We start from the raw sequence: 19616 nt of genomic DNA, 5'->3' as shown, positions 1-19616 counted from the left end.
AAAGAATTTACCTGTTACCTCTGTTTCTATATATTTTAAATAAAAGAAAATATATGGTGTCAACAGTAACATGACACTTTGATACTACTATTTGTGTAGAGGTGTGTGTGTGTGTATGTGTGTAGAGTGGGGAGTAATGAGGAGCTCCAACAAACTGTAAGAGTAAAATTTCTGAAAGAGTTTTTGGCTTTGTTCCCCTTTTCCACCTGTCTTTCCTCTATCAGCAGCTGCACAGAGGTTTAAGCAGAACTTCTTGGGCCAGTGACCATTCAGATGCATTACGTCACAAACTAATAAAAACCAATCTGCCACATGCTTGGAGAGTTTTATAATGTCTTATGAAGGGTTTGGGAAAATTTGATTCTGTGTGTCATATAGCAAGAAGATATAATAAATATACAATTTAAGTATGCTTTGTTATTTAATATTGGTTCAAATAGAGAAGTTCTAGAATAGCTTCCATTTTTGCTTCAGTGTCTGTTCAGTATTTATCAGTCTTTTGTTGAGAGCAAGAACTAAGAGATATGTGTTTTCATTTTCTCAGTGCTTCATTTTGTGCCTGCACATAGTAGGTGCTCAATTTGATTATTGAGTCAACAAGTTAACAAATTAAATAAATGCATGAGTGATTTAGTAATTCAATCAATCTCTGATACTTGTTTAATAAGAAATTAAATCACAAAATGCTATCCTATTAGTATTCATGCCAGACAACAAACTAAATACAGAAATTTCAAAAATATATTCAATATTATCCCATTGTCTTTGTTGAAAATTCTTGTACTTGGTCATCATCCCTGAGAAATGAAAAGAGTTGGTTCTGAATTCAATTCAAACTTTGAAGTGTTGAAATTGACCCCAGATAATACAAAGTTATGGTTTGGTTTTATCTTTTCTCTTCAGTTACATAAGTTGAAGGTTGGGTGAAAAAAGTATGCATAACTGCATACATTTTATACTTGATGTCTAAAGCCCTAAATTTGTCACCCTCTTCCTTTAGTGTTCTTTAACCCAAAAAACTAATCATTATTTTCATGCTTTGAGTAAAGTGGGAAAGAAAATATTTAAATATCAATAATTCCTTTTTAAAAAGTCACTCTTTGCCTAAATGAAAATTATTATAAGTGGACAGAATAATCTGGGGAATTTTAGAGTTTTTAAATTCATATCAGATATAAGATACACTCAATCAAAACTTACATGCTGAATCCAAACTACAAAGGGCTCATTTCAACATAATGTGGATTTTAATTTCAATTAACCATTGCTTAAGTTTTTAAAAAATAATGGAATGTTGTTCATCTTGTGATACTTTTTCTTTGTGTGTAACAGTTATAAACTCAAGAATTTGAGATTGTTTAAAAAAAAATTGCAGATGTTTAACAAGATACATATTTTTCCTGTTGACTATTAAATGATCACTTTTGATTCCCACCCCCTCACCCCCACCACATAATCAATTTGCTTATATGGTTGGAATATATAAAGATTTAGTAAAAGTAGTCAAAGATCTGTGGATGTTCTAGTATTTTGAATTATTGCTCCCCAAGGTGTTAACAGAAATTATACACCTTCATAAAAATTCTAGCATTTTTTTTGGTTTTGTTAAGAGGGAAAGAAATTATATTACTGGTTATACTGAGATACTTACTTATAATTTCCTTCTCTGAGAGATTGGAGAGTTTATTTGAATCAACATAGTAACTGAATAGCATGAATATTTCTCTTACTAGGTGTATAACTAGGAATGAATAGATATTTGGATATTTATTTATAATTTGGAAGAAAATCTTATTACTATTTTAAGTAATTCACATAAATTGCTGAGGATCAAAAAATAAAACAAAACCAAAAGGCCCTTTCACTCTTCTAAAAATTTTAGTACACCCAAGGAAATTGCAAAATTTGCTTCAAAATATGTCATCATATCCTAGATTTAGGTTACAGTTGTATTAAATGATTATCCTGAGATTCTGAGAATTCATGAGCATTATATCTGGAAAACCCCAAGAAAGTACATTCAGGCAATACAGGCATGTATGGGGTGGTTCCAGTTATTTCATATTCCTAATTAAATAATTCTTCCACATTTAAATACCATTTGTGTGTGAATTCGAACATTGTCTCATCACAATAACAAAAATCCTTCAAATAGTAGCTGAAATAAATACACCCAGAAAGACCTACTAGAGCTGGTGTTTCCTGTCCACATTCTTATTCCTTTTGTCTCTCTGCTCTGCTATCCTTGTGTGTTCATTTGTCCTCTTCTCACAAAGGGCTTCATGCTTCCATCTCTCTCATTCTCTACTACTGAATACATTCGGTTGCCCTGAACCATGCTGAGTTCTTTGGTCAAGGGAGGTTTATCTCCAGACCTTTGCCCTCAATTTTTCCCCCCCTTTTCTTTTCTCTTCATGTCTGACTTCTACTGATCCTTCAGACCTCAGCTGAGACAGTGCCCGCTTCCAGGAAGTCTTTCCTGATTACCAAATTCTAGTTTCAGGTCCCTCCTAATTCTTCATCTCTGAAACACTGTATTTCCATTGCCATATATCTTAGCTATTGGGTACACTAAACTACATGTTCTGTGAAGACAGAGACTTTGCTAATCTTGTTCACTGCCTTGTCCCCATGCGTAACTTGACAGTAGAAGATATTTAGGAATTTAATTAAATATATTCTTATTTTGTAGCATTTAGAATAAAACTTTAAATAGGGATGCAATGATTCTAAACTTTTAGTAGCTTTGATATACTCATTCATTCATTTTTCATTTCATAAATAGGCATTGTGTCCCTATCATGTGACAAGAAGTCTGTTTAGCAGTGGGGTTCATGGACTGTGCATTAAGAAAGTAACTAAAAGAGATATACAGCTGCTAGAATTGTTCAGAATGAGTAGTCAGTAGTTTTACTTGGAGAACTTAATGATAATTCTCTAGAGTAAGAAAAATGTAGGTCATGAGAGCAAAAACTTTCCTTTCTTCATCACAGAATTCTGGCATATAAAATAATGCCCAATACGTTGTAGCTTAATAAGTTTGTTAAATAAAGGAATAAATCATTCAAGAGTAAGAGTGAAAGTGGGATGATTTCATATTAACACATAAACTGCTTTATATATAAATATGAAACTCTTCAGTTCAGTTCAGTTGTTCAGTCGTGTCCAACTCTGCAACCCCATGGACTGCAGCACATCAGGCTTCCCTATCTGTCACTATCTCCCAGAGCTTGCTCAGATTCATGTCCATCAAGTTGCTGATGCCATCCAACCATCTCAACCTCTGTCGTCCCCTTCCCCTCCTGCCTTCAATCTTTCCCAGCATCAGGGTCTTTTCTAATGGGTCAGTTCTTCGCATCAGGTAGCCAAAGTATTGGAGTTTCAGCTTCAGCATCAGTCCTTCCAATGAATATTCAGGACTGATTTCCTTTAGGATTGACTAGTTTGTTCTCCTTGCAGTCCAAGGGACTTTCAAGAGTCTTCTCCAACACCACAGTTCAAAGGCATCAATTCTTCAGAGCTCAGCTTTCTTTATAGTCCAACTCTTACATCCATACATGACTACTGGAAAAACCATAGCTTTGACTAGATGGACCTTTGTCGTTGAAGTAATGTCTTGGCAAAGTAATGTCTTAAGAGAGTAGTAATCTTTTAAAAATGTACATTAAAATCTACTTAGTTATATAGATGCTTGAGGTTAAGATGTGTCCCTATTTTAAGATACCTGGATAATTCTCTACCTTCTGACAGAACTGAATTTCCTAGCCTGTTTCCAGATTATGGATCTATGTTATAAAAAATGGTATTTATGCCAGGTAATATTGATATTGGTTTATATTCTGAATTTAAAATCTCTGTGGAACAAGAAGCATTTATAATTGATCAAATCATCCCTTGTGTTAACTCCTGCTGTGAAAAAATTGTCAGGCTATTGTGCAGAGTATAAGGGTCAGTTGGAGGCTTTATAAGCAGTGAGTCTTAGATTATAACCTAGAGGTTGGTTTATAAAAAGAAAACTAGGGGAAAGAGCATTGGAAGCAACTGAACAAAAATGTATGCTCACTTTAATTTACAGAAACACATCTAGATTTATGCATTGGGACAGAAATAGCCAACAGGTTTCCCCGGTGGCTCAGTGGTAAGAAATCCACCTACCAATGCAGGAGATGCAGGAGATTTGAGTTTGATCCCTGGGTTAGGAAGATCCCTTGGAGGAGGAAATGGCAGCTCAGTCCAGTGTGCTTGCTTGGAGAATCCCATGGATAGTGGATCCTGGTGAGCTAGAGTCCTTGGAGTATTGGGTCGATGAATCAAGGTAAATGGGAAACAGTCAAACAGGAGATGGCAAGAGTGAACATTGATATTTTAGGAATCAGTGAACTAAAATGGACTGGAATGAGTGAATTTAATTCAGATGACCATTATATCTGCTACTATGGGCAAGAATCCCTTAGAAGAAGTGGAGTAGCCCTCATAGTCAACAAAAGACTCCAAAATGCATTTCTTAGGTACAATCTCAAAAATGACAGAATGATCTCTGTTCGTTTCCAAGGCAAATCATTCAATGTCACAGCAATCCAAGTCTATGCTCTGACCAGTAATGCTGAAGAAGCTGAAGTTGAATGGTTCTATGAAGACCTACAAGACCTTCTGGAACTAACACCAAAAAAAGATATCATTTTTATCATAGGGGACTGGAATGCAAAAGTAGGAAGTCAAGAGATAACTGGAGTCACAAAACTGGAATTATTTTGGCCTTGGAGTACAAAATGATGCAGGTCAAAGGCTAACAGAATTTTGCCAAGAGAACACACTGGTCATAGTAAACACCCTCTTCCGACAGCACAAGAGATGATGCTACACATGGACATCACCAGAAGGTCAATACTGAAATCAGATTGATTATATTATTTTACAGCCAAAGATGGAGAAGCTCTATACTGTCAGCAAAAACAAGACTGGCTGCTGACAGTGGCTCAGAACGTGAACTCCTTACTGCAAAATTCAGACTTAAATTGAAGAAAGTAGTGGAAACCACTAGGTCATTCAGGTATGACCTAAATCAAATCCCCTCTGACTATGCAGTGGAAGTGAAAAATAGATTCAAGGGATTAGATCTGAGATTAGATAGACAGAGTCCCTGAAGAACATGGAGAGAGGTTCATAACATTGTAAAAGAGGCCATGATCAAAACCATTCACAAGGGAAAAAAATGCAAAAAGGTAAAATGGTTGTTTGAGACCTTAAAACAGCTGAGAAAAGAAGAAAAGATAAAGGCAAAGGAGAAACAAAAAGATATATCCATCTGAATGCACAGTTCCAAAGAATAGCAAAGAGATAAGAAAGCATTGTAAGTGAGCAATGCAAAGGAATAGAGGAAAATAATAGAATGGGGAAGTGAAGACATTTCTTTAAGAAAATTAGAGATACCAAGGGAAACTTTCCCTCATAGTTCAGTAGGTAAAGAATCTGCCTACAATGCAGGACACCCAGATTCAATCCCTGCTTCAGGAAGATCCCCTGGAGAAGGAAATGGAAGCCCACTCCAGTATTCTTACCTGGAGAATCACATGGACAGAGGAGCCTGTCAGCTACAGTCCATGGGGTTACAAGAGTTGGATATGACTTGGCAACTAAACTACCAACCACCAAGGGAATATTTCATGCAAAGATGAGCACAATAAAGGACAGAACAGTGTGGACTTAACAGAAGCAGAAGATATTAAGAAGAGGTGGCAAGAATACACAGAAGAACTACACCAAAAAGATCTTAATGACCCACAGAACCATTATGGAGTTAACACTCACCTAGAGCCAGACATCCTGGAGTGTGAAGTCAGGTGGGCCTTAGGAAGCATCACTACAAACAAAGTTAGTGGAGATGATAGAATTCCAGCAAAGGTATTTCGAATCCTAAAAGACATTGCTGTTAAAGTGCTGCACTCAATATGCCATCAGATTTGGAAAACTCAGCAGCGGCCACAGGACTGGAAGAGCTGTTTTCATTCCAATCCCAAAGAAAGACAATACCAAAGAATGTTCAAACTATCACACAATTCACTCATCTCATACACTGGCAAAGTAATCCTCAAAATTCTCCAAGCCAGGCTTCAACAGTATGTGAACTGTGAACTTCCAGATTTTCAAGCTGGATTTAGAAAAGGCAGAGGAACCAGAGATCAAATTGTCAACATCCATTGGATCGTAGAAAAAGCAAGAGAGTTCCAGAAAAATATCTACTTCTGCTTCATTGACTACGCTAAAGCCTTTGACTGTATGGATCAGAAGAAACTGTGGAAAATACTTCAAGAGATAGAAATACCAGACCACCTGACCTGCCTCCTAAGAAATATTTATGTGGGTCAAGAAGCAACAGTTAGGACCAGACATGGAACAATGGACTGGTTCCAAACTGGAGAAGGAGTACGTCAAGGCTGTATATTGTCACCCTGCTTATTTAACTTATATGCAGAGTACATCATGTAAAATGCCAGGCTGGAGGAAGCGCAAGCTGGAATCAAGATTGCCGGGAGAAATATCAATAACCTCAGATATGCAGATGACTCCACCCTTATGGCAGAAAGTGAAGAGGAACTAAAGAGCCTCTTGATGAAGGTGAAAAAGAAGAGTGAAAAAGCTGGCTTAAAACTCAACATTGAAAAAATGAAGATCATGGCTTCTGGGTCCATCACTTCCTGGCAAATAGATGGGGAAACAGAAACAGACTTTATTTTCTTGGGCTCCAAAATCACTTCAGATGGTGACTGCATCCAGAAATTAAAAGATGCTTGCTCCTTGGAAGAAAAGTTATGACCAATGTAAACACCATATTACAAAGCAGAGACTTTACTTTGCCAACAAAGGTCCATCTAGTCAAAGCTATGGTTTTTCCAGAAGTCATATATGGATGTGAGAGTTGGACCATAAAGATGGTTGAATCCTGAAGAATTGATGCTTTTGAACTGTGGTGTTGGAGAAAACTCTCGAGAGTCCTGGGATGGCAAGGAGATCCAACCTTGCCATCCTAAATGAAGTCAGTTCTGAATATTCATTGAAAGGACTGATTCTGAAGCTGACACTCCAGTACTTTGGCCACCTGATGCAAAGAGCTGACTCATTGGAAAAGACTTTGATGCTGGGAAAGATTGAAGGTAGAAGGAGAAGAGGATGACAGAGGATGCGATGGTTGGATGACATCACTGACTCAATGGGCATGAGTTTGAGCAAGTTCTGGTAGATGGTGAAGGACAGGGAAGCCTGCCATGCTGTGTAGTCCATGGGGTTGCACTGAGCATGAGCAGGAGTGGATCTGGGAACCCCTAGAACCTAGAAGCCAACACTAGTGGTTATCTTTAATTGTGGAATTCATATCTTTTGAGTAAGGCACAGTGTCCAAGTAACTTCTCCATGGTTACATGAAGAGTGAGAGGCAGATATGCTGGACTTTCAGACTTCAGCATCCATATTTATTTTAATACTGTCTGCAGACCCAGGGTCCCTGTAGAACTCATCACATACACCATTGTTCTGTAGTTAAGATGGGTAAGACCCAACTGTTGATGTCAACAACAGTTTGCAAATGTGAGTTGATGTCAGGTGAATTCTCCTGGATCTCTGTATTGAGATCTGCCACCTCTGCTGCTGGACAGAGAGGCTTGTCATCTTCAGGCTAAGCTCACAAAGTTTGGGAGTTAGGATTGTTGACTGGAGAATGGTAGGGTAGAAGAGACGTGAATGTTGAGTATGTGTGCATGAGTGCTAAGTTGCTTCAGTCATGTCCAACTCTTTGCGATCCTGTGGACCATAGCCCTCCAGGATCCTCTGTCCATGGGATGCTCCAGGCAGAAGTACTGGAGTGGGTTGCTATGTCCTCTAGGGGAATCTTCCTGACACAAGGATCAAACCCATGTCTTTTACATCTCCTGCATTCCTGCATTGGCAGATGGGTTTTTTGTTTGTTTGTTTGTTTAACTACTAGCATTACCTGGGAAGCCCAGTTGGGTATAGGAGTTGGCAAAAATTCAAGGTCTTTTTTTTCCCCTTACTCCCTATCTTCAAATTGCCCCACTGGTAACAAGTTTTAAAAATGTTTAAGCAGTCACTAAAACTTTTTGGGAAATTTCTGATCCACTCTAAGGTCTACAGATGAAAGTTCAGAGGTGGGAGCCATTGAACATTCTCTGGCTGAAACAACTCATGGTTTTTGGTCCTGAGTAGAATCTTGGCTCAGGAACAAAAGATGGGAGGTTTCTTTACCCTTTGTGCCTGAGAATTCATAGTCCCTGAAGTGAAGAGAGAAAGGAGTAATATATGAGGTAGAGCATATAAAAGCACATTCTTTTATTAAATGTGAGTTAAAGTTCAGGAATTGATTTTGTGGGTTTTTTTTTTTCTTCAGTATTTTGAAATGAGTCCTGAACAAGTATACTTTTATTCTAATGATACACACATGTTTGTACTTGATACACTGGAAAGATTATTAAGAACATTTGGTTCAAGGGACTGAGGCCTTCAGAAAGACAGAAGTCCAAGTGGACATTGGATAATTATACTAGGTACTTTATTGAATGAGTCTTATTTATGTGAGTTTCACAAGATAGTTAAAAAGTACACAAAGCCTTCCCAAGTGCATTTTTTTGAGGTTTCTTGAGATCACATTCCAAACAACATTTCCTACATTAATGGCCCTTTTAAAGCCAATTTTCCAGGTTTTCAACTATCTTCCAGGAAGTATAATTCATTTGGGGATGTGTATGAACTCCTCTTTAGTTCTTTTATGTATTAGATGTGCTGGGGTTTGTTTTTTATTTTCCCCATTGTTTTTATTAAGATTCCAATTATGTATTTGGGAAAATAAGTGTGTCTGTTTCCTTTTCCACAAGCAAATCCGGTATGTAGTTAATTTCCAAGTCATTCTCTCCCATTATTCAATAAATTACATTTTAACATGAGACATTAAATTGGAGGAGACTTTCCCCTCCAAAAAATAATATAACAGGAAGAGAGTGCATATTATGGCTCTAAAGTTTAGATTTTTAAACATCTTTTTTAGTTTGTCAGGTAATAATTACTTTGTGTTTAACTGCTACGTCTGTGGACAGACACATGATAATCCTAAATATTATTAAAATATTTTCAATATTAAGCAGAATGTACCAATTGCTAAGTAACACATACTTTCTGAAAACAGAAGTAAGCGTGGGAATTGAGTTGTTTTTTGGGGGGGCGGTGCTATCTTAGTAAATATTTCAAGTATTGGGAAGATTTCACAACTAACAATAAAACTGTTTACAACTAAAGATAGAAAGAAATCTTGTTTGAGTGGAATGAATACTCTTGGGTTCCAAGTTACAATTCCTTTTCTCAGTCATTTAAATTTCTGGCAAAATAATTTAGTGCAGGATTTAAATAAAAACAACAAAACATTTACTAAAACCTACTACATGCCAGGCACTGTGAATTACCTAGTCAGTTAATACTTAGAAATTGTTATTGTTTCACTGACAACTCTTTCCAAACCCTAGTTTTTATTATTTTCATATTTTCCAAGTCCACTATTTTCTCTTCATTGTCTTCAGTGTTATTCAAGGACATCATGTTCTTTCCTCCATATTTGTGACTTTTTTTTTTACTCCCAATTCATCACCACCCTCTCCTGATCTCATCTTAGATAACTTTAGTGTCACTATTCAGTTCAGTTCAGTCGCTCAGTCGTGTCCAACTCTTTGTGACCCCATGGTCTGCAGCGTGCCAGACCTCCCTGTCCATTGCCAACTCCCAGAGTTTACTCAAACTCATGTCCATTCAGTTGGTGATGCCATCCAACCATCTCATCCTCTTCTCCTCCTGCCTTCAATCTTTCCCAGCATCAAGGTCTTTTCAAATAAGTCAGTTCTTCACATCAGTTGGCCAAAGTATTGGAGTTTCAGCTTCAGCATCAGTCCTTCCAATGAATATTCAGAACTGATTTCATTTAGGATGGACTGGTTGGATCTCCTTGCCATCCAAGGGACTCTCAAGAGTCTTCTCCAACACTACAGTTCAAAAGCATCAATTCTTCAGCACTCAGCTTTCTTTATAGTCCAAATCTCACATCCATACACGACTACTGGAAAAACCATAGCTTTGACTAGATGGACCTTTGTTGGCAAAGTATGTCTCTGCTTTGTAATATGCTATCTAGGTTGGTCATAGCATTTCTTCCAAGGAGCAAACATCTTTTAATTTCATGGCTGCAGTCATCATCTAGAGTGATTGCGGAGCCCCCAAAAATAAAGTCTGTCACTGTTTCCACTGTTTCCCCGTCTATTTGCCATGAATTGATGGGACCAGATACCATGATCTTAATTTTCTGAATGTTGAGTTTTAAGCCAACTTTTTCACTCTCCTCTTTCACTTTCATCCAGAGGCTCTTTAGTTCTTCTTCACTTTATGCCATAAGGGTGGTGTCCTCTGCATATCTGAGGTTATTGGTATTTCTCCCGGCAATCTCAATCTTGATTTCAGCTTGTGCTTCATCCAGTCCAGCATTTCTCATGATGTACTCTGTGTATAAGTTAAACAGGGTGACAATATACAGCCTTGATGTACTCCTTTTCCTATTTGGAACCAGTCTGTTGTTCCATGTCCAGTTCTGTTCTTCCTAACCTGCATACAGATTTTTCAAAAGGCAGGTCAGGTGGTCTGGTATTCCCATCTCTTGAGGAATTTTCCAGAGTTTATTGTGATCCATACAGTCAAAGGCTTTGGCATAGTCAATAAAGAAGAAATAGATGTTTTTCTGGAACTCTCTTGCTTTTTTGATAATCCAAAGGATGTTAGCAATTTGATCTCTGGTTCCTCTGCCTTTTCTAAATCTAGCTTGAACATCTGGAAGTTCACGGTTCACATGCTGTTGAAGCCCTGCTTGGAGAATTTTGAACATTTCTTTACTAGTGGAAATGGCAACCCATTCCAGTATTCTTGCCTGGAAAATCTCATCAACAGAGGAGCCTGTAGGCTACAGTCCATGGGGTCGCAAAGAGTCGGACAGAGCGACTTCACTTTCTTTTCTTTCTTTACTAGTGTGTGAGACGAGTGCAATTGTGTGGTAGTTTGAGCATTCTTTGGCATTGCCTTTCTTTGAGAATGGAAGGAAAACTGACCTTTTCTAGTCCTGTGGCCACTGCTGCGATTTCCAAATTTGCTGGCATATTGAGTGCAGCACTTTCACAGCATCATCTTTTAGGATTTGAAATACCTTCACTGGAATTCCAACACCTCCATCAGCATTGTTCATACTGATGCTTCCTAAGGCCCACTTGACTTTGTATTCCAGGATGTCTCCTCTAGATGAGTGATCACATCATCATGATTATCTGGGTCATGATCTTTTTTATACAGTTCTTCTGTGTATTATTGCCACCTCTTCTTAATATCTTCTGCTTCCGTTAGAGCCATACCATTTTGTCCTTTATTGTGCCCATCTTTGCATGAAATATTCCCTTGGTATCTCTAATTTTATTGAAGAGATCTCTAGTCTTTTCTATTCTGTTGTATTCCTCTATTTCTTTGCATTATTAATAGATCTCTTTTACTATAAGCATATAACTACTTGATAGTAAACTCAATTTCATGTTTCAAGAAAAGAAAAAAGAAAATTGGAAGTCTTACTATCTGACTCCAGCAGTGGTGTGCTGGTAAATGTTTAACAATCAGATATCCAAGAAAAAAAGAAAAGAAAGGATCTGACTTGTAGTTGTTGCTGATTATCTCGGTGTAAATATTTCCACTGTGGCTGACTGCAAGTTACCACTGTGATTTCTGTGAATGCAGAGTTGGGAAGAAATGCTCATAGTCAACTTTCTTTAGCTGGAAATAGTTGCCTCCAACACATCACTGGATCATAGATTCATATTTCTACATTTCTCATGTCTTTGCCCTCCTACCCCTGTTTTTCTAACTTCAAATATCTTATCTATTGCTGCTTCAGCAGGTTGGTCATCCTGATTGTTTTTTTGTTTGTTTGTTTCTTCTGTATTAAAACTTATTCTCAATCCCTTGAAACAAAATGCCAAAATAATAATATTCTCCAGCTCTTTCTTTTGTATTGTACATGCCCATCAAAGTTAACCCAGGTTAAATCAAGGTTTTTTTGTTTTGTTTTGTTTTTCCCCCATATGTCCACTCCTTTACCCTAGCAATAAAGGAGTCTGGAGAAAATTGTGAATCTGTACATTAAAATTGTATCTTAATTCACAGTTGCTAAAGTGTGAAGGTTTTTTAGTGTTTTTATTATTCCTGTTATTTACCTCAATTGGTTCCTTCTATTACTCCTCAGAACAGCTCTTATAGCAGTTCATTACTCACTTTGGGACTCTAGTTGAATTCCATTCTTCCCACAAATCCCCCTCCAAGAACAGAGAGCTCATTTATTACATTGCACAGTCCTCTCAATTTTACTTTTATTCCTGCTCTTCCCTTCCTACTTTCCATCAATCTTTTTGAGAAATGAATACCCTGTTTCTTTCTAAAACTTAATCTTTGTTGTTGTTGTTGTTTAGTCGCTAAGTCATGTCTGACTCTTTTGTGACGCTATGGACTGTAGCCCACCAGGCTCTTCTGTCCACTGGACTTCCCAGGCTAAAGTACTGTAGTGGGTTGACATTTCCTTCTTCAGGGAGTCTTCCCAACCCAGGGATCAAACCCAGGTCTCCTGTATTGGCAGGCAGATTCTTTACTACTGAGCCACCAATCTTTACTTTTCTTTTTTCCTCTTTTTTTTTGAGGGAATCACATCTTATTTTCTTTATGTGTCTTAATCCATCATTACTATCGTTTCCTCAGAATATTTTTGAATTTCACCATATTCTTACCCTCCACTTTGCTTCAAATCTGGAAATTTGATGCGTTCTCGATGGAAATGTTCCCTGCCTTTGCTTCCCAGTACCAAAGCAAAGTTGGGCCTGCTTGCCCAACAAGTAGTAAAGTAAATTTATTGACATGAAGTTGTGGTGAAGGAAAGTACTGTATTTATTGCACTTATTAGGGCCAAGCAAGGAAAACTGGCAGCTCATGCTCAAAAAGATCTGAATCCCCCAGCGACTGTCAGGAAAGAGTTTTTAAAGACATTGTAAGAGAGAGGGTCATGGAGTGCACGACCCACTCATGCTCATGGTCAGTTCTCTGATTGGTTGATGGTGAGGTAACACCATCAGGAACCTCAATCTTCAACCTTCTGGTTCCAACCGATCTGGGGTCTCCATGGTGGTGGTCAGTATGTAGTTAATGTCTTCTACCTGGTGGGGATGTTAATCTGTGAAACAACTCAAGGATATGGCTCAGAATTTTATCTATAACCCTTGAAGAAGAACTAAGTGTCCCTGACTTTGTTTTTTTATGGCTAAACTATTCTAATTTTGTCTTGCTTGACTTTTTTCTTTTTTTTCCCTACATTTTCCTATTTCTCTGATTAAATTTGTTCTTTGGAACTCTGAAAATGCCTGGGAGGCTAAAGCTTTTTTACAAACAAGAGGTAAGTAACAAGGGAATTGAGGGGCAGCTAGGGGTGGGATTGATCCCTGGGAAAGTTCCCTCAGGGTTCTGCTCAGTTTCAAAACAAAATCGTTTTCTCAACTTGTCTTCACATAAAACCACCAAATGTTACTTTTTTCTTTTATTGTCACCCTATAAAGAATTTTTGTGCCTTACATTTTTAGTTTCCACATCATCCATTCCTTTTTTCCTTCATGGGAATCTAACTTATTGGGTTTGAGGACTATAAATTTCAAAAAAAGCTGGCAGCGTATCTTGTTCATAGCACTTTGCAATACGCCTGGGCAATCAATAAGTATTCATTGAATAAATATATGCCATCACTGCTCCTGAAACTGCCCTTACCTAGGTAATCAAGATTTCTTGTAATTTTTCAAAATAACCTTTAAAAATGCTTTTTAAACCATCCGCGTGGCTTTCTGCAGCATCAGGCCCTCTGGAAGTCTTTTAAAATTTTTTTCTTAAAAACTGTTTATTTCTTAATTTCCATATTCATACTTTCTTTGTATCTTCATCCTGTCTTTCTGAATACCTTTACTTTCTTCTGGTGAGTTTTCTTCTGCCAGCTTCAAAAAATTTGATGAGCTTCAATATTATTTACTTTCTCAGTTTTATCTTTTTCTGGGTAGTGTGCTCTTGACAGTTATGAAGAATGGATATGCATTACTTTGTCTATACATCAATGGCCAAATTTTCAAAACTACATTAATATAGTATGATATTGCTATGAGGACAGGCAAATAGATCAATGGACCAGAATAGACAGTTCATAAATAGATTAACATGTACAACATCAAATAATTCTTGACAAAAGCACCAGTGCAATTCAATGGACAATCTTTTTAAGAAATGATGCTGAATCAACTGCATAATCATATTTAAAAAAAGCATTAAAATTTATTCCTAATTTAAAACACACAAAATGTTAACTTGAGATCGATTTATAAACCTAAAGATTTTTAAGCAAAAGCAAAAACAAACAAATCCCCTAAATATAAAATAAAAAATTAACTGGGCTTCATAAAAGTTTAAAATATCTGCTTATCAGAATGTATCATTAAGAAACTGAAAAAGTCTACAGACTATGAGAAATTTCAATAAAGATTTTTTAAAGAACTTTTAAAAGTGATTGCCCCCAGAATTTGCAGTACACATTTGCAACTAATCCAGTTCCACTTTCAAATAATACTATATCAAATTCACAAGTAATGCCGTAAAGGACAATATGATAACAAAATAATCCTAATTCCTCCCTCCTTTCTCTTGTATGATTTCTGTCATTCATTTTACTTATACATAAGCATATATAAGAATATATACATATTTGTGTGTGTGTGTGTGTATACATATCAATGTGAGAAAATATAAAAGATATATATCGGTCTCTGCCCTTGGTTCCTGGCACACAGCTCTTAGAGTGTTTGTAATTTCTCAAGTCATGAAAGCACTAGATCATCTTTTGTTCTAATATTTGGTCTTTGACCCTGATTCTGATACCAAGCTCCTAAATCCTTTGGAATTTCCTCCGTGATAAGAGTGTCTTCTATGCTAAGGAGTTGACTCTGGATGGGCTCCTGGATAGGGGCTGGTCACCAGAAAGACCAAGCTATGATTAGAAGCTTGGAATTTTCAGCCCCACCTCTCATTCTCTGGAGCAGGAAGAGGGACTGGAAATGGAGTTAATGATTGCTTGTGCTTTTGTGATGAAGCCTCCATTAAACTCTCCAAAGTATGGGCGAGGTTCCGAGAGTTTCTGGGTTGTAAACACGATGGTGCTGGGAGAGTGAAGTGCCAGGAGAGGGCATGGAGCCTCTGCACCCCTTCCCCACATACTTTGCCCGCTGCATCTCTCCAGTCCGGATGTTCATCTGTATCCTTATGCATATCTTTTTATAATAAACTGGGAAACAGTAAGTGAATTGTTTTCCTGAGTTCTATGAGGTGTTCTAGAAAATTAATGGAACTTGTGGAGGGGATTGTGGGAAACTTCAAGTTGTAGCTGATCCGTCAGAAGCACACATGACAGCTAGACTTGCAGTAGGTAATTGAAGTGGTGCAGGCTTGTGGGGCTGAGCCCGCAACCTGAGGCTGTCCACAGGTACACAGGCTCAGAATTAAGTTCAGCGGGTGTCACAGATGGCTGGGTGTGGGAAAAACCCACACGCGGCTGGTGTCAGTGTTGTGAGTGTGACAGTAGTGTGAGAGTAAAGGAGACAGAAGAAGAAGATTGAAGATCTTCCTTATCACTTATACAGTGCAGTTACTATGAAAAAATATTAGATAAATTAGGAATAAGGATAATAAAGTTTCTATTTTACCTCCATTATTCCTTCTCCCATGTTCTTCCTTTCTCTAATTCCAAGGTTATGACCTTATCATTTTTCTATATCAATTTATTACTCAAGAACTTCTTTTGACATGTCTTGAAAAGCAGTTGTATTGACAACAAATCCCCCCCGCTTTTTTTTGGGAGTCTTTATATTTTCTTCACTTTCAAAGATAACTCTGCAGCATACAGAATTCCAGGTTGATTTTTTTCTCTCAACATTTTAAAATACTTTACTATAGTTATATTACTTGCATAATTTCTGAGAAGTAGGATGCAATTCTTATTTCTGTTCCACTATAAGATAAGATTTATTTTCCCTCTCTGGCTTCTTTCAAGAGTTTTTCTTTATCTTTGATTTTCTGCAGTTTTCTTATGATATGCCTAAGTGTAGATTATTTTTTGGTGGGAGGGGGTGGTTTGGCATTTATTCTGCTTGTTCTCTGAGCTTCCTGTATCTTGATTTGGTGTCTAACAATAATTTGGAGAAATTCTCAGTGACTATTGCTTCAAATACTTTTTTTTCTGTCCTTTTCTCTCTTTGTCCTCATGGTATTCCTATTATGCATATTTAATAGCATTTGTAGTTGTCCCACAGTTTTTGGATATTCTATTTCCTCTTTTTATCTTTTTTCTCTCTGCTTTTCAGTTTTTGAAATTTCTATGGACATATCCTCATGCTCAGAGATTTTTTTCCATAGCTGTTTTCAGTTTACTGTTGAGACTATCAAAGGCATTCTTCATTTCTGTTACAGTGGTTTTGATCTCTATCATTCCCTTTTAATTATTTCTTAGACTTCCTATCTCTCTGCTTTAATTGCCCATCTGTTCTTTTTATATGTTATTGAATAAATTTGACAGGAAACATTGTGTAAGTTAAAGATGTATAGCATGTTACTTTGATAGATTTATATATGGTAATATGGTTGCTATTATAGTGATATTTATCCCATTCCATAATTATAGTACAATATTATTATCTCTATTCACTATCCTGTGTGCCCTTCTGTTCTTGTATGCTGTCTATCCGTTATGTCTTATCCATTAGAGTCATTAGCACGTTAATCATAGTTGCTTTAAATTCCAGTCTGTTAATTCCAACTTGCTTACCATATGAATGTAATTCTGATGCTTTCTCTGTGCTTTCAAACTGATTTTCTTGCCTCTTAGTATGTTTTGTAACTTTTTGTCAAAAGTTCTACATAGTGTACTAGGGAATCGGAACTTCATGAAATAGGCCTTTATTGGTGTGTTAGTAAGATGTAGAGAGAGTGGAGTGTTCTACAGGCCTATGATTCTGTCTCAGACTTTTAGTGAATTTGTGCACCTGCTGTGAACTTTAGAAATGATTATCAGGTTTTTCCCCTACTTAGGTAAGACAAGATGGCTGTAGGTACCTAGGGTTAAATATTTTCTTTCTCTCATGTAGAAGACTAGAGTGGGCTTGAGTTGGGTTGACCTGTTACCTGGGTCAGTTAGACTCTGACACAACTCCAGTTGGTTAAGCTCTGGTGAAATAGTTTCTTTGAGAGTAAGACTTGTTAAGAAGAACCTGAACCTCTGGTGCATTTCACAATAGTTGTGTTTTCTCTCCCCCTGCTAGAAGCACAAAGGAAATTTGCTCTTTCACTGTGAGAAGGTGGTGGAGCTCCTGGAGGTAAAACTCACCATAGCATCTGGGCCTCTCTGTGTCTAGGCTTCCCTGGAGTCTCTGCCTCTCAGACTTGGCCACACTGACACTATAGCAATGCCAGTTACAGTTTAGGGTTTCCTACCTTGGCACTGAGCTTGTGGCTCGGTGGTAAAGAATCTGCCTGCTAATCAGGAGACACAGATAGGATCCCTGGGTCGGGAGGATCCCCTGGAAAAGAAAAACAGTATTCTCGCCTGGGAAATCCCATGTAGAGAGGAGCCTGGTGGATTATAGTCCCTGGAGTTGAAAAAGAGTCAGACATGACTGAACATCACCAACAACAACCCACATGTCTGGTTCTCCAGTTTGGGGGACAGTAGTTTTTCCTGTGACCTTACATCTCATACTGATCCAAAATTAGCTGTTAATTTTCCCGTTTGTTCTGTTTGTTCATTGTTGTCAGGGTAGATTGAAGACTTCCTAGCTTCTTACATGCTGGCCTAGAAGCTGGAAGAACAAACTCTATTTTTATACTACTGAATTGACACATAAGAGTTAGCAAATTTACTAAACTTGGAAATACCTAATTTCGAAAAGGATGTATCAGTTTCCTATTGCCACTGTAACACTTTGCCACAAATATGGTAGCTTAAAACAAAACAATGATATTATCTTATAGTTCTGGAGGCCAAAAGTTAGAAATTTAGGTGTTGGCAGGTCTGCATTCTTTCTGGAGGCTATAGAAGAGTTCTCTTTCCTTCCCATTTTCAATTTCTAAAGACCACTTGCATTCTTTGTCTTGTGACCCAGTTTTTACATCTTCAAAACTAGTAACATTGGGCAGAGTCTTTGTTCAGCTGCCATCTCTCTGATTCTTTCATCTGATTCTCTCTTTCACTTTTAAAGATCTTTGTGATACATTGGTATATTGGACCCACTCGGATAATCCAGAATGATCTATTTTATTGTCAGATGATTAGCTACTTTAATTCTATGTCCAACTTTAATTCTCCTTTGCCCCATAGTGTAGCATGTTCATAGGTTCCAGAATTTTAAATGTGGACATCTTGGGCTCATCATTCTGCCTGCCACAACTGATATTTTCTTGCTTTAAAAGCAAATGTGAGGGACTTCCCTGGTGGTCCAGTGGTTAAGAATCCATCTTCCAATGCAGGGGACGTGTATTTGACCCCTTGTCATGAACTAAAATTCCAATGCCTCTGGCAATGAAACCCAAGGAGAGAAGCCCATGTGCTACAATGAAGAGCCCAGGAAAGGAAAAAAAAAAAAGCAAATGTGAGCAGGATGAGCCAGCTTCATCAATGCACATGCAAATATTAAAAGAAAATTACTTAGTAAGGGGAGGCTAGGGTCAGAAATTTAAAACATGTAAGTATTTTTGGAACAATTTGGAGGATGTGAATTTACGATTTTAAAGGCGAATTTTATGAAATTGAAATGTAGCTCAGGTATTCCTACTGAAAATTTAGCACCCAAATGAGATATGCTGCAACTGTAAAATGGGTACTTATATTCCATAGACTTGGCATGATAAAGTAATTATAATATTGCATTGTAATGTGCATAAATTACATTTTGAAATTATTGGGCATATATTAGCCTAAATAAAATAGATTTTTAAAATTAATTTATCTTAAAATTTTTTCTAACGTGATTATTAAGAAATTACACCTGCAGCTTGCACTGTGGTTCTTTTGGACAGAGCGAAGGTAGAACCGTCTGGGTTGCACAGGTTCTTTACATTGTTACTTGACCTTTCCCATGCTGGGCTGGAGTGTATGCTGCTGGCACAGCTGCTATTGACTGCTCTTATGGAAGGAATGTTAGAAACAGCACAAAAGTCATCAGGTCTACTCCATGGGCTAGATATTGCCGATTGGCAGCCAGAATTCATATCCATTATCTTTAATATTTCCTTTATATTACACAGATTGGAAGGTTGGAAGGTAAATTTTCCAGACTTCTTGGCCACTAGGCTTATGAATGTGATTGAGGTTCTGCCAGTGAGATGGTAACTGGGCAACTTTGTGGAAGGCAGAGGCCATTCCCTTCCCCACATTAGCAGTTTTAGGGGAGGTCATCCTCCACATTCATGCCCGAGTC

This window comes from Odocoileus virginianus, chromosome 12 (genome assembly GCF_023699985.2).
Source record: "Odocoileus virginianus isolate 20LAN1187 ecotype Illinois chromosome 12, Ovbor_1.2, whole genome shotgun sequence".
In the NCBI taxonomy this organism is placed as follows: Eukaryota; Metazoa; Chordata; class Mammalia; order Artiodactyla; family Cervidae; genus Odocoileus; species Odocoileus virginianus.
Note: the sequence above shows the minus strand (reverse complement) of the source record.